Below are 13,619 nucleotides of genomic sequence, written 5' to 3'. Positions count from 1 at the left end.
GGGGAGAGCTGGCCAAACACAACAAACCTGCTGGTTCTAGGTCTCTCACCCAGGTGCCAGCTTCCCTGCCACAGAACACACAATCTACAGATGCCAGCTCTCCAGCCCTGCCCCAAACAACATGGGGAGAGCTGGCCAACCACAACAAACCTGCTGGTTCTGGGTCTCTCACCCAGGTGCCAGCTTTCCTGCCACAGAACACACAATCTACTCTATAAAAACAAGAAAGTGACCCAGCCCACACACACCCTCGCCAACCCCCACACCAACCAGAGGTAATTAAAAAAAAAAAAAAAAAAAAACCAGCAGAATCACAAAAGGCCAAGTGTTAAAAATGTGGCCTTTTCACCAACAAGAAAGCTCAGGCCAAATAAGTCAACAACACCCCCACCCCCAAACCAAGAAAAGGGACAACAGGAGAAAAGGCCAAGCAACTCAAGTGTTAAAAAATGGCCTTTTCACCAATAAGAAAGCTCAGGCCAAATCACCCCCCCCCCCAATAACCTGAAGAGAAAAGTAACACAGCAGCAACAAATCAAACACTGAAACAGTAAAAAACTCAACTTTTAACAATACAGGAACTCCCCCCCCCCCCAAAAAAAACCCTTCACCCTAACCCCAAGAAATCCAAGCCACCCAAATCAGGAGAAGTAAAAGGACACTGCACTTTTAAAAGTCCTCTCACTAAATTAAGATATGGGCAAATTAGCAAAAAAAACCCCCACCCCAGGCCCCCACTCCCAGCAGAACCTAACCCCAACCCCAAATAGGCTACCCTACCCACCCAGTACTCACCCACCCAAATCTGGACAAGTAAAGGGACTCTAGTCCTTTTACCAACAAAAACTAAAACAAGAACCCCAAAACTGTCTTACCTTGTCTTCTCTGAGTCCAGGGAAGTAAGGCTGAGTGAGAGAGCAGCAGGCAGCAGCAGCTGAAGCCAAGGGCCAGCCACCACCAGCAGCACAATCTCTCTCTCACACACACACCAAGCCACACACCAACACAGCAATGGAGGAGTCCAGCAGGAAGACTCCTTAAAAAGGTTCTCTGGCCCTACAGAGAGCAATTTCAAAAAATAGCACTGCTCTCTGATTGGCCAGACAACAGTGCTTACTTGGATCCCCAAGTAAGCAAAAGATCAAAATAACAACAATGTAGCTGATGGCCCAGCCATCAGCTACACACAACAGCCCTGCAAAGCATGCATTTACACATGCTTTGGATTGGCTGCTGGGGCTCCTCTTCCCCTCCCCCCCTCCCTGATCCCAGGGAGGCTATGGGAGAGGCGGGAAGAGGCCACTAAAGGCGGGAAAGTACTAGGCAAGCAGCTCCTTTGAGGCTGCAGAAGCTATTTCCCGCCTTTTGCTTTGACAGCTTTGACAGCCGTATACTTCCGAATAGCTATTCGGAAGCATACGGCGAGCCGTATTCGGCTGCCGCATAATAGGCGGCAATGGGAATCGGCTACAGCCGATTCCGTATACAGCCGAATCAGTGTTGATTCGGCTGTATATTCGGTTCGGCCGAACCGAATGCACATCCCTAGCCTCCAGCTGAGGTTTTCTATGCCCATTTGCCTGGACCCTTTTTTAGTTGGGGCTGTTGGGGATAGAAACTGGGCCCCTCTGCCTGCTAAGCAGATGCCCTGCAACCAAGCCCACGCCCCTCTTCAAGACCACAAGCAGAGGGGGGGGCGCCTACCCACAAATCAAAAGATTGCAAAAGGAACCCACACTCCTCAAACCACCACCCCCCAGCTCAGCCACCATGGGGGGAAAGGGGGGCGGGGGGCCCTCCGGCCTCACCGTGAGCCCTCCAACCCCCAAAACTCAGGCTCTCTGCACCCCTGCGATACCACTCCACGTCCCCACGCCAAACTGGCCAAACTTGTGCTGCCCTGCAGCAGCAGCAGCAGCCGCCGCGTCCCCACGCCGAACTGGCCAAACTCGTGCTGCCCTGCAGCAGCAGCATCTGCCGTCGTATTCCCATGCCAAACTGGCTGAACTCGTGCTGCCCTGCAGCAGCAGCAGCCGCCGCCGTGTCCCCACGCCGAACTGGCCAAACTCGTGCTGCCCTGCAGCAGCAGCCACTGCCGTGTCCCCCGACTGGACTGTCGCCCTGCGGCACCCTTCCCATGTGGGAGCACCTGCTGCGACCCTCTGCTGCTCCTAAGGCTCCCTCTGGCACCTGAATGGCCTGCCAGAGCTGGACTTCCATGCCCAAGTCACCCAGGGAACTGGGTTACTGGGCCTGCCTCTTGGCAGGCTGGTTTCCCTCTGAACAACGCTTGAACCCGGTGGCGCCTTTAAGACCAACAAGGTTTTATGCTCCAGGTATAAAGTTGTGTACATACACAATACTACCGCTATGAGGGGCTCAAGCTGAGGCCCTCCATGCCTATTAGCCTGGACCCTTTACAGCTGGAGATGTCGGGGATTGAACCTGGGCCTCCTGCTTACCAAGCAGGTGCCCTGCACCGAGCAACCACCCCTTTACAAAACTGCAAGCGGGGGGGGGGGTGCCTACCCACAACTCAAAATGATGTCCAAAACAAAGGTGCCCGCCCTGCTGAAACCTCCCCTCTAGCTACAGCCACGAGGGGGTGAGGGGGGCCCTCAGGCCTCCTCACATGCCCCACACCCTCGTCTCAGGCTCTTTCCAGCCCCGCAATTGATCTCCGCGTCCCTACGACGCTGCAAAAACAGCCACATGCTTGCCGCCCTGTACCAAGCGATGCGAACGCACCGAGCCGCTCCTCGCAGCCCCGATCAGCTGCGCTATTCCCTGCCTCGCGCTGACGAACCTTGGCCCGACGCTCACTTCAACGACGTGGCTCTCCCTACCAAGAGCCACGAGAGAACTGCGTGGCACGGGCGGGAGCCCGGGCTTTATAGCCCTGACTCCTTGAACTCCCGGATGGCGGGGAAGCTGGTGTCAGCCTCCCTCCTTACGGGAGGGCAAAGTATGGCCCCCAGCCTATGACTGGCGTTGCCAGTGCGGCTGGGAAGGGGCCGATTAGCATCTGACGATCCATAATGGACAGGATGTGCACATCTGCACTCAGCAAAGCCTCTTAAGAGCAAACATAAGAGTCCTCCCCAGAATTCTACTCAGAACTATTCAATGGAGCTTATTCCCAGGAATACTTTCTTAGGATTGCATGGTTATCTAGCTGCATGTTACTTGCTATTAGTTCAGTTCTATTATTGTGCAGTCCTAAGCAAAGCTACACAGTTTTAACTTCATGGGAGTTAATTAAAACTGTGCAACTATGTTTAGGACTGCATTGTTATTGTCCTAGTTAGGCTACTGGATTGGCCACAGGTTCAGTCAGGGTAGATTTTAACACTTGGGACAGCATTGTCCTTGAGAAAACATAGACAGGAAGTTTATCCCAAACTGTCACCCTTCACAGTGCAAGATGGGAATGTAATACAGGTATTTTTGGTTTTAGTGCAAAGGAGCACCAAGAAATGAAGCAAGGATTAGAAGTCCTGAAAGTCCATAGAACAGGCCTGGCCGCTATGAGGATTGGGAGACTTCTTTCCAAGAGCAAGGGGATTCTCTGAGGCTAAAGAGGATAGAAAGTGAGCCATTGCCTTTAACATGTAGATAGCAGGTAGAGTCTGTGACTCACTGGTAAAATATGCAAAAGGTGACTGGTTAAGCACCAGCATTTCTAGCGCGTATCTGTTTAAGGATATTTTGAGACAGGAATGGGAAAAATCTTAGGCTGAGATAATACTGGAGTTTATGGACCAGTGGTCTCGCTCAATATAAGGCAGTTTCCTACATTAAATTGTAGCAGTAGGATTGTGAAGAGTTTTGTGCCTCTTCAGAAGTCACAACCAAACCCAGCCAGTTGACAAGAGGCACCTTCATACTGATGTTTCAGGGTCTGGTGCAATAGAGGACTTTTTAATAGTCTCCCTTGGGAGCCAAACTGCTTAATCTCAAGTTTGTAGCTTGCAACTTGTTGAGAAGTATTTCCCCCACCCCTTCTCTCTGTCAGTCCTCCAGGAAAAATACATTTCACTCTTTCTCCCACCATTTAATGATCTTGTTAAGTTGCCAAGCACATTCTCCCATTGGCTTCCTAGGCTATTCAGGCACACAGCAGTTCACAGCAAGGGGCCCAATATGCAGTGTTTGACTTAGTCATGTTGGCTAAAGAGAAAGCAAGGAGAGGAGGAAAGAGAAGAATGCATTATGTATATCGGTATTGAGATCTTAGCCTCTGTATAAGCCTCTCTTTGAAAGCGTACTCCACAATAAGAGATTTCTTGGGATTCAATTACTTGTAATACATATTCGGTTCACTCCTGTTACAACACCTGCTAATAACAGAGAAAAGGTTTTCCTCTCAAGAACAGTGATACATTCAGGGTGGCAGGTATGTTTGTTTATGAGGTGTAGCCCTGGGTTTGTGTGACATTGTTCCATAAGTGTTATGTCTGTCTTTATTAGCTGTGAAGGCTAAGTCAGTAGTAATATTTTCACAGCATTATGATTAATCCACCGGAAACAGCCACTGAGATTTTCCATTGCAGAGCACTTAATGCTATAAGGGGCTCTCTCCAGCCTGAACATTCGGGAAGGATTGTTACTAAATTTGGAATTCATAAATATACCCTCTTCTTAAAACAAGAGGTAAGTATTAAACCAGAAAACCCAAACTTGCAAAGTTAAAGCACCAATAAGTTCGTATCAATTTTGAATTGGATTTTAATTACTTATTTACAATAGTTATACTCTACATGTCTGCCGTCATCAGGAATAGCTGATGCATAATCTGGGTCCCCAGATTATGCTATCCTTCATATAAATGAAATAATATTGTTAAAAATTACTGCAGTGATTTGACAGTTTCATAGTTAACTTTTTCTAACAATTTCAGTCACACTATAGCTATCTCTTTTTTTTTTCAGTGTACATATTTTAAAATGCAAAAAGATGGGTTGGAATCACACACCTAACAGGTACATGAGATGCAGATGGTTTTATCTACTAGTTGCATAATGTGTGAAGTGGTTCCAGTCCCTGGTTCTTGCATGAAGTCTGGGCTACCTATTTGGAAGCCTTAGTTTCATTGTCCTCGGTTTCTGTACCCAAGATGGTAATAAGTTTGATTGCATAGTTTATCTTTACTTTTTACTTCATTTATATCTCACGGTGAGTAGCTTACAATATTTTCTTCTCCTCCAGTTTATCCTCACAAGAACCCTGTGAGAGAAGTAAGGCTGAGAATATGTGACTAGCAGAATGTGGATTTGAACCTGAGTGTCACAGATCCTAGTCTGATTCTCTAACCACTGCATCTCCAGCCTTTCCAGTCCAGGTCAGAAATTGTGAATTTTGGACTGTAATCATTTTTAAAAGATTCTGAGGCTGATCATATCTTTTATCAGCAGGAGTGCCCTCATCCAATTATTTGCTGTTAGTTCAATACAATAGAAAAACTAAGTTTCCTGGTTTTATTTGTCAAAGCTAACTACATTTCTGCAATCTGGTTTATAATTCTTTTTTAAAAGAAATATGTAGAAAATCCATTTACATTTTTGCTGAGGTCCATAGAATGGGGTTCATTAGAGTACAGACCATTATCAAAAATCTGAATGCAATGATCAAAATCATTGTGCCACTGAGCTGCTGTTAGGTTAGGTGTAATTACCTTTCTCAGATTGATCTATGCAATGACTGGCAGAAGTTAACCCCTAGAAATAATCTTTTCTGAAATAAACAAAAATGCCCTGTGATTTGCTTTGTGGTGTATTCTAAACAGGAATAAAGCTTTACTTGATGAAGTGTGAGATGGAACAAATCCACTGGTATTTGTGTGCTTTTAGAGAATACTGGTGGCTAAAATAGTTGTCTAAAAATTTCCATCTGAGCAACAACATTTGGTTCCCTATATCTGTTTCATTCTTTCTTTCTGCACTTAAACTGTTGACCTTCCTTCCACTGCTCATTTGCTATGTCCAGTTGTTTTCTTTTAAATTGCTGGAGAATTATAACTTTACTGTTTTCTGATTACCTGAAACTGAGATCATGGCTGGTACCTAATAAATCCTCCTTCTCAGTACTACTATTGTGTGGCCATGCAGTGACTATGAAAATGTTAGTCAAAACATATCAAGGATAAAAATGTACAGACCTTTCAACAGGCAAATGCTTTAACTTGTTACTTTCTGATGCCATGCAAAACAAGAATGGATTCAAAACACAAGCAACCATGTGGTGGACATTTTAAATCCAACTACTTAAGGACAGCTGTACCCATCTGCATGCAGGGGCTTCCCATGCACAACCTGCAGTGTTCAACATACTGCTAGAGACATTCCCTTCTGCAGTGGAGGTTTCTGATAGGTAACAACTAGCTTAACTTGGGAATAGGTTTAAGGTAGTCAGATTTAAGTTGCTTGGTTGTCTGAATTCCTCCCAAGTGTCTCTTTTGTTATGCTAATCTTGAGAAGCAAGTAAATAAAGAGGCCTTAATGCACAATTCAGTTGTACTAATGGGAACTGTACCATCAGAGTTGTACTGTGGGAATTAGTTGTACCATGGGAAACATGGAATGTGAAATGGTATGGTAAAGCTCCACCTTGTTAGACCATGGAAGCTAAGCAGGGATGGTACATGAATGGGGTTCCATAACGCATTTGTTTGCTTAGACTGTATTATTCTGTACCATAATGAATTTGTTGGCTTGTGACCCATTGGTCTGTGAGCATGAAATATAGAATAAAGGAACAAAAAACCCACCATGAATGGTGGAATCATGTGAAAACTCTGCAAATGAAAGCAAGGACCAACTACCTCTCTTTCTCATTTACTTTCACAGCCTCTTGCTATGGTAGCTGTAAATAGGTTTCAACTTGACTGCACATCAAATAACTGGAGTGGATCAGTGTAGCCCCCACAACCTGTGTGGTCTTAAACTGATAGTTTGTGTGGTCCCACAACCACCAGGGATCAGCTTTCTTATGATCCAGTGGGACTACTGCGGATGAGAATGTCAGAATGATCTAGGATCATCAATGCCTTCTGACAAAAGGCTTCTTCTGATAGATTGGTGGTCTCAACCACTCCCAAATTATTAATTGGTCAACCACTTGACTCAGTGAGGTCAAATGGCAGGGATGAAAATGATTTCCATTTCCTTGCCCTTGTGTTCCACTTGCTTCACCCACAAATGGGGTGATTTGTGCATAACCCTCTCACACAGGAAAACATGATCTGTCTCATAAGTTAAGTATGTGTGCATGTTTATTGTTAAAGAGTAAAAGCCACTGTCTTCATCTGCAAAGCAAGTCAGTTGCCTGTTGTAAGTGTTTGTGTGTGTGGAAGGGTAGAATAGAAGAGAATCAGCCTTTGGTTTAAGAACATAAGAGAAACCATTTTGGATTAGGCCAATGGCCCATCCAGTCCAACACTCTGGCTGATTTCGCACTGACCTTTTACTGGCGTGACCACCCTCCTCACGCCGGCGGATCTGCAGGGATTTCGCACCAGAAGCGCCGGCGCAGCCAAAAGAGCTGGCAACTTCCGTCGCGAAACCAGCTCAAACGGAAACCGCCAAGAAGCAGGAAAACGTTTGAGCGGGTTTCGCGACGGAAGTTGCCGGATCTTTTGGCTGCGCCGGCGCTTCTGGTGCGAAATCCCTGCAGATCCGCCGGCGTGAGGAGGGTGGTCGCGCCAGTAAAAGGTCAGTGCGAAAACGCCCAATGTGTCACACAGTGGCCAAAAAAACAAGCACCATCAGGAGGTCCACCAGAGGGGCTAGAAGCCCTCCCACTGTGCCCCTTCAAGCACCAAGAATACAGAGCATCACTTGCCCCAGACAGATGGTTCCAACAATACACTGTGGCTAATAGCCACTGATGGACCTCTGTTCCATACATTTATCCAATCCCCTCTTGTAGATGGCTATGCTTATAGCTTCCACCACCTCCTGTGGCAGTGAATTCCATGTGTTAATCACCCTTTGGGTGAAGAAGATCTTCCTTTTATCAGTTCTAACCCGACTGCTTAGCGATTTCATTGAATGTCCACGAGTTCTCGTATTGTGAGAAAGGGAGAAAAGTACTTCTTTCTCTACCTTTTCTATCCCATGCATAATCTTAGAAACCTCTATCATGTCACCCCACAGTCGATATTTCTCCAAGCTAATGAGCCCCAAGTGTTTTAACCTTTTTTCATAGGGAAAGTGTTCCAGCTCTTTAATCATTCTAGTTGCCCCTTTTCTGCACTTTTTCCAAAGCTATAATGTCTTTTTTGAGGTTAGGTTGTACACAGTACTCCAAATGAGGCTGTAGCACAGTTTTCCTTTGCTTGCACCAAATGGGAACCCACTGAAGACATTAAGGCAGCAATTTGATTGGTGGGGATACTGTGTGAAGAATAATATATTGCTTTAAAGCACTTTTGCACTATTCCTCCCCCCCCCCGCCCCATTTCTGGCTCAAATGGTAAATGCCAGTCAGAAATGATGATGTAAACATGGGCTGAGTGTTCTGGTTGGATAGTGTGCTTGTCAGTTACCTACCTATTGTGTCACTCTCTGTCCTTACTGCTTCTGGAAGATGGAATTTTAAAGACTGCAACAGAAACTGGCAGCAGATTACAGACACAGATATTATGGCAGTACCAGAAAAGTGGCCTGATTTAGCCTAGTTGTTCATATCTGAAAATAAGAAATTTCTTTTGGATTAGTTGCACTTCTGAGGTTAATAAACAAGGTTTGTTTGACACAGACTTTGATTAGATATTTTCTGAATGCCCATTCCTAGTAACTCACTGTCAAATCAATTCCTATGAGAAGTCCAGAGGTAAATCTTATTCAGGATAGCATAGCACTGGAATAGAAACCAACTCACTGAATGTCCTATATGTTCACAGCAGCCAGCATATAGGCCCAGATAGCAGCCACTGCTAAATCCGCCTTCTTTCATCTTAGGCGGGCGAGGCAGTTGGCCCCCTTCCTGGAGCGCGGCGACCTGGCAACAGTGATCCATGCAACGGTCACCTCGATGCTAGACTACTGTAATGCCCTCTACATGGGGCTGCCCCTGTACCAAACTCGGAAACTGCAGCCAGTGCAGAATGCAGCAGCCAGACTGTTAGTAGGACTACCACGGTGGGAACATGTACGGCCTAGGCTGCGGGAACTGCACTGGCTGCCAATTGTGTACTGAGTTCGCTACAAGGTGCTGGTTATTACCTTTAAAGCCCTATATGGCCGAGGACCTGCCTACCTTAGGGACCGTCTCTCTCCATATGTTCCCCAGAGAGCACTGAGATCTAGTTCACAAAACCTTCTGAAAATCCCTGGTCCAAAAAAGGCCGAGTTAAAAACAAGGGAGCAAGCCTTTTCGATAATGGCTCCCCAATGGTAGAATCAGCTGCCAGAGGAGGTGTGGGCCCTACGGGATCTTAATCAATTCCGTAGGCCTGTAAAACCGCCCTCTTCCAACTTGCCTTTTAAGGTGGAACCTTGGCAATAATATCAAGCCATCTTTATATATGTACTGAAATTGCAGCACCATTAAGTTATACTGGTTTTTAGATTACTTATTTAACTTTAATTTAATTCATGAATTGTATTTTAATTGTTATTATTCTGATTTTATTGTTATATCATGGCTTGTACCATGTCTTGCAAGTCGCCCTGAGCCTGCCTTGGCGAGGAGGGCGGGGTATAAATAAAAATTTATTATTATTATTTGAAGATAATAGGCTGAACTGAAGCCAGGATACTCATAACTAATGATTTGATATAATATTAGAAAAGTGAGCAATGACTCACAAAAGTTCATACTCAACCACAAACTTGGTTATGTTTTAAGGTGTTACTGGACTCTTATCCTTTTCTACTGCTGCAGACAGACTAACATGGCTACCCATCTTGATCTATCTGGTATAATATTGTCATGAGTTTGGAGTCTGAATACAGTAAATGGGCCTATCCTATGAGTAGAGTTATGAGCCAGTGGCTGGTAGCTGGTGGAAGACTGGGAGTGTAGGATATGGAGGAGTGCTGGAATTCTGATGGTGTGGAGTCACTTCCAGTACAGCACTGTAAGACTCTCCAATTTTGATAAATCCTAGAGTTTGATATCAGCATGATGATGTCACATCTGGGTTCACCTCATAAGCAACATCATGTTGCCAGAGCAACAGTGGTTTTTACTACATTATTTCCCCTACCACCTTCCAAGTGGTGATGGGGTCAGGTTGCTTGGAGCTGGTCACGCTAAAGTGGCATTCCTCAGGTGAGCCAGCATCTAGAACAAAAGGGAATCTAACTTTTTAACAACCGAAGATACCTCCTGAATTGACCTATTTAATAGGAAACAGCTCTGGAGGAGATGATACCCCCCCCCAAATACACATGCATACATATCCTCTAGCTGAGGGTAGGGGATAGGTTGGCTAAAGCATATGGATATCCAGAATCTCTCTCTCTGGATCTGATGTGTGACAAAATATAGTTTTCCCACATTTGCCAGAAACCATTTGTCAGCTCTTATACTATCCCACAAAGACTCCCTCCCTCTCAAGATGACAGGCAGGCAGGCAGGCAGGCAGACCGACGATAGATAGATAGATAGATAGATAGATAGATAGATAGATAGATAGATAGATAGATAGATAGATAGATAGATAGATAGATAGATAGATAGATAGATAGATAGATAGATAGATAGATAGATAGATAGAGGGGGGTATTGGGTGTCTTCATGAGATAGTACAAGGACCAACTAATGCTTTCCAGCTAATGTGGTAGTGAGCTTCACTAAACTGACACAGGAAAATGGTGATAAAATGAATTCATTTGACAATATTTTATATAAATTGTTAGATTCCAAATGAATATTATTTTTGTTACTATATATTATTTAATGCTCTCTGTGGGTTAGGAAAAAACTGGTACAGAAAGGGATAAATGGGTAGTACATGTGCATGCACTCCCATTTCTAGGTTGGGAGGGAGATGCTGTAGAAATCTTATGAAGACTTACTCTGGGCTTAGACTAGGGGGAAAAACCTACTTAGTATGGCACTGTTTGGAGTGACAGTGTAGGGAATTAGAGGTTTTGTACTGTTAAATAATATCACTGGAATAGCACACTGGCAGTTAAGGTTATGTTATAGAACAGAGATACAGTTAATTTTAATGTATGATAATTGTGAACGAAGAAACTTGAGTTCTCACTTTTGAATCTTTTTGCTTGATCATGTTCAGATATTTTGGGTTTTTTCTTTAAAAGAAACCAGTTGTGACTGTGTCCCAGCTGGGAGTGACTGGGTCTCGCTCTGCATCCCCCCCACCCTCAGAGCCTCACAGCCCTGCACCCCAAACACCTTCTGGGAGATGAGGCAAGCATGCCAGGAGTTGGTGGAGATATCCAGCTGGCTGAACCGGAAGCAAGCCCCCACCAGCCAGTCAAAGAGGAAGTGAGCCCCTGCCAGGGAGCCACCCCTAAAGGCCACCAGGCTAGGCCCCTGGTCCAGGCAGAGCAGCACACTATCCCCGAGTAATCACAGGAGGCTGGACCAAAACCTGGCCTCTACCATTCTGAGACCCCTGGCTGCCTTCAAAAGGGGGTCCTCTAGGAAGGTGGGGTGATGGCCAGCTTAGGAGGCACACCATCCAGAGAGTTGTGGTGCAACAGACTGTCTTGCTAACCTCCCATGAGTATTGCCCTTGTATTTAAGAATTGTTCAGACCATGATTTGTCCCTAAACAGATGCTTCCAAAATGTGCTTCATTTGAAGTTGATATTTTATGCTCAGATATGTGGTTTATGGAAGAACTCTGAAAGTTGGAAGCAGAAATAGAGGTAGAGTCAGTGAAGTACTCTTCTGGATTGACTATTTGGGCAAATAAGCAATAGAGAGTGAGGTATTGGTGGCAGCAACAGTGGAATAAGATATTTTGTCGCAAGAACCGGAAGAGCCCAAGGCAGCAAATCAATAGCATTTAAGTGTACTTCCTCATGCAAGGTCTTCAATTGAACTACAGGAGATGTAGTTTTCATGAATGCGCAAGAAACCCTGAATTGATTATTTTACATTAGCCAACTGTACCGGCCTATTATGTGAGGAAACATGGAAGATTTTAATCTTTCTTGAAGGATGTGTGCTATTTGGCTACGGTCTGATTCCTATTAATAGGTTTACTGTAACAGCCTAATAAGGACAAGATTGAAAAAACCCAGCTTTTCCGTAATTATAACATTCACAACAAACATTTTTGTTGTTAGTTTAGATGCAGAGTTGATTATTTTTTCCTGCATCCATATTCCTATTTTCTAGGAGTCAGAGGCTCAATTCAGACATATCTCTGCCTGATCACCAATCCATAGTTTAGCTCATGTAGAAGAAGACCACAGATTTATACCCCACCCCTCTCTCTGAATCAGAGTCTCAGAGTGGCTTACAATCTCGTTTATCTTTTTTCCCCACAACAAACACCCTGTGAGGTAGATGGGGCTGAGAGAGCTCTCACAGAAGCTGCCCTTTCAAGGACAACTCTTGAGAGAGCAGGGCTGACCCAAAGCAATTCAAGCAGCTGCAAGTGGGGGAATCAAACCTAGTTCTCCCAGATAAGAGTCCATATACTTAACCACTACACCAAACTGGTTCTAGACCCTCATCCATTCCTTTACATGAATTACTCTTCTTGATTTCCCCTAGCTGTAGTTCCCTGTGGGTGTTAAATTAGGTAAACTCTGTTGTGCTAACTGGTCTGATCATGGTTTGCTACTTCGTTTCCAATTATGATTTGGAGAAAAAATATGGATACAATCAAGCTTCAGTGGGGGTGGAGATCCTGGACTGCTAGACTATGACCTGGTGATCTGGCAGGCAACATTATGTCTGAATCAAGACACTATACCTTGTTTACCAGTGGCCAATATTTTTATAGTAATTACTAAGTAACAGTGAAACAATTTACATATTTCTGATCAGTACTGAGCAGTTTTTCTCCCAATGATGTTGGAGTTAAATAAGGAAACTGGACAGAAAATGTGCCGTAGTCTGTAATTTGATAATGTTTTCTAGCTACAGAATACCCCACTGAGATTATCTTTTGGTGCTCTTCCAGAGCAACACAAGCTCAAACCAATCTCCTGATGCACACAACAAAGGGGACCAATCTTGTCTCCATCTAGTAACCCTGTCTAAAAATCCTGAATTTGCAACTAAAGCTTAGCAATAAATGTTCAGGACCACATACAATGGGAAACCACCCACGTGTACTGTGACATTTATTATACATGGGAGAATATGCAACCCCTATTTGAACCCGGCTGAATGGTAACAGAGTGCAATAATACAAGTATAGCTTGTCTTGTATCAGTCCATAGAGAGATAAAACCAAAGCCAGAAACACATCTCTTCTATCAAATCCCTGCAATATTGCAGCTCACATCTCCCTTTACCCTTTTCCTGTACAGATTTTAATGCAACAGCTTAATGTGAAGAAATCAGATATCAGTTTCCCAAGTAAATCAGAATCCTTACATATGTGAATAGATAACTAAGAATATATGATTGCATATATACAATATTCCAAAAATTTTACAAAGATCTTCACATCACTGTAAATG

This window comes from Heteronotia binoei, chromosome 2 (assembly GCF_032191835.1).
Source record: "Heteronotia binoei isolate CCM8104 ecotype False Entrance Well chromosome 2, APGP_CSIRO_Hbin_v1, whole genome shotgun sequence".
Classification (NCBI taxonomy): Eukaryota; Metazoa; Chordata; class Lepidosauria; order Squamata; family Gekkonidae; genus Heteronotia; species Heteronotia binoei.
This window is presented reverse-complemented; position numbering follows the sequence as displayed.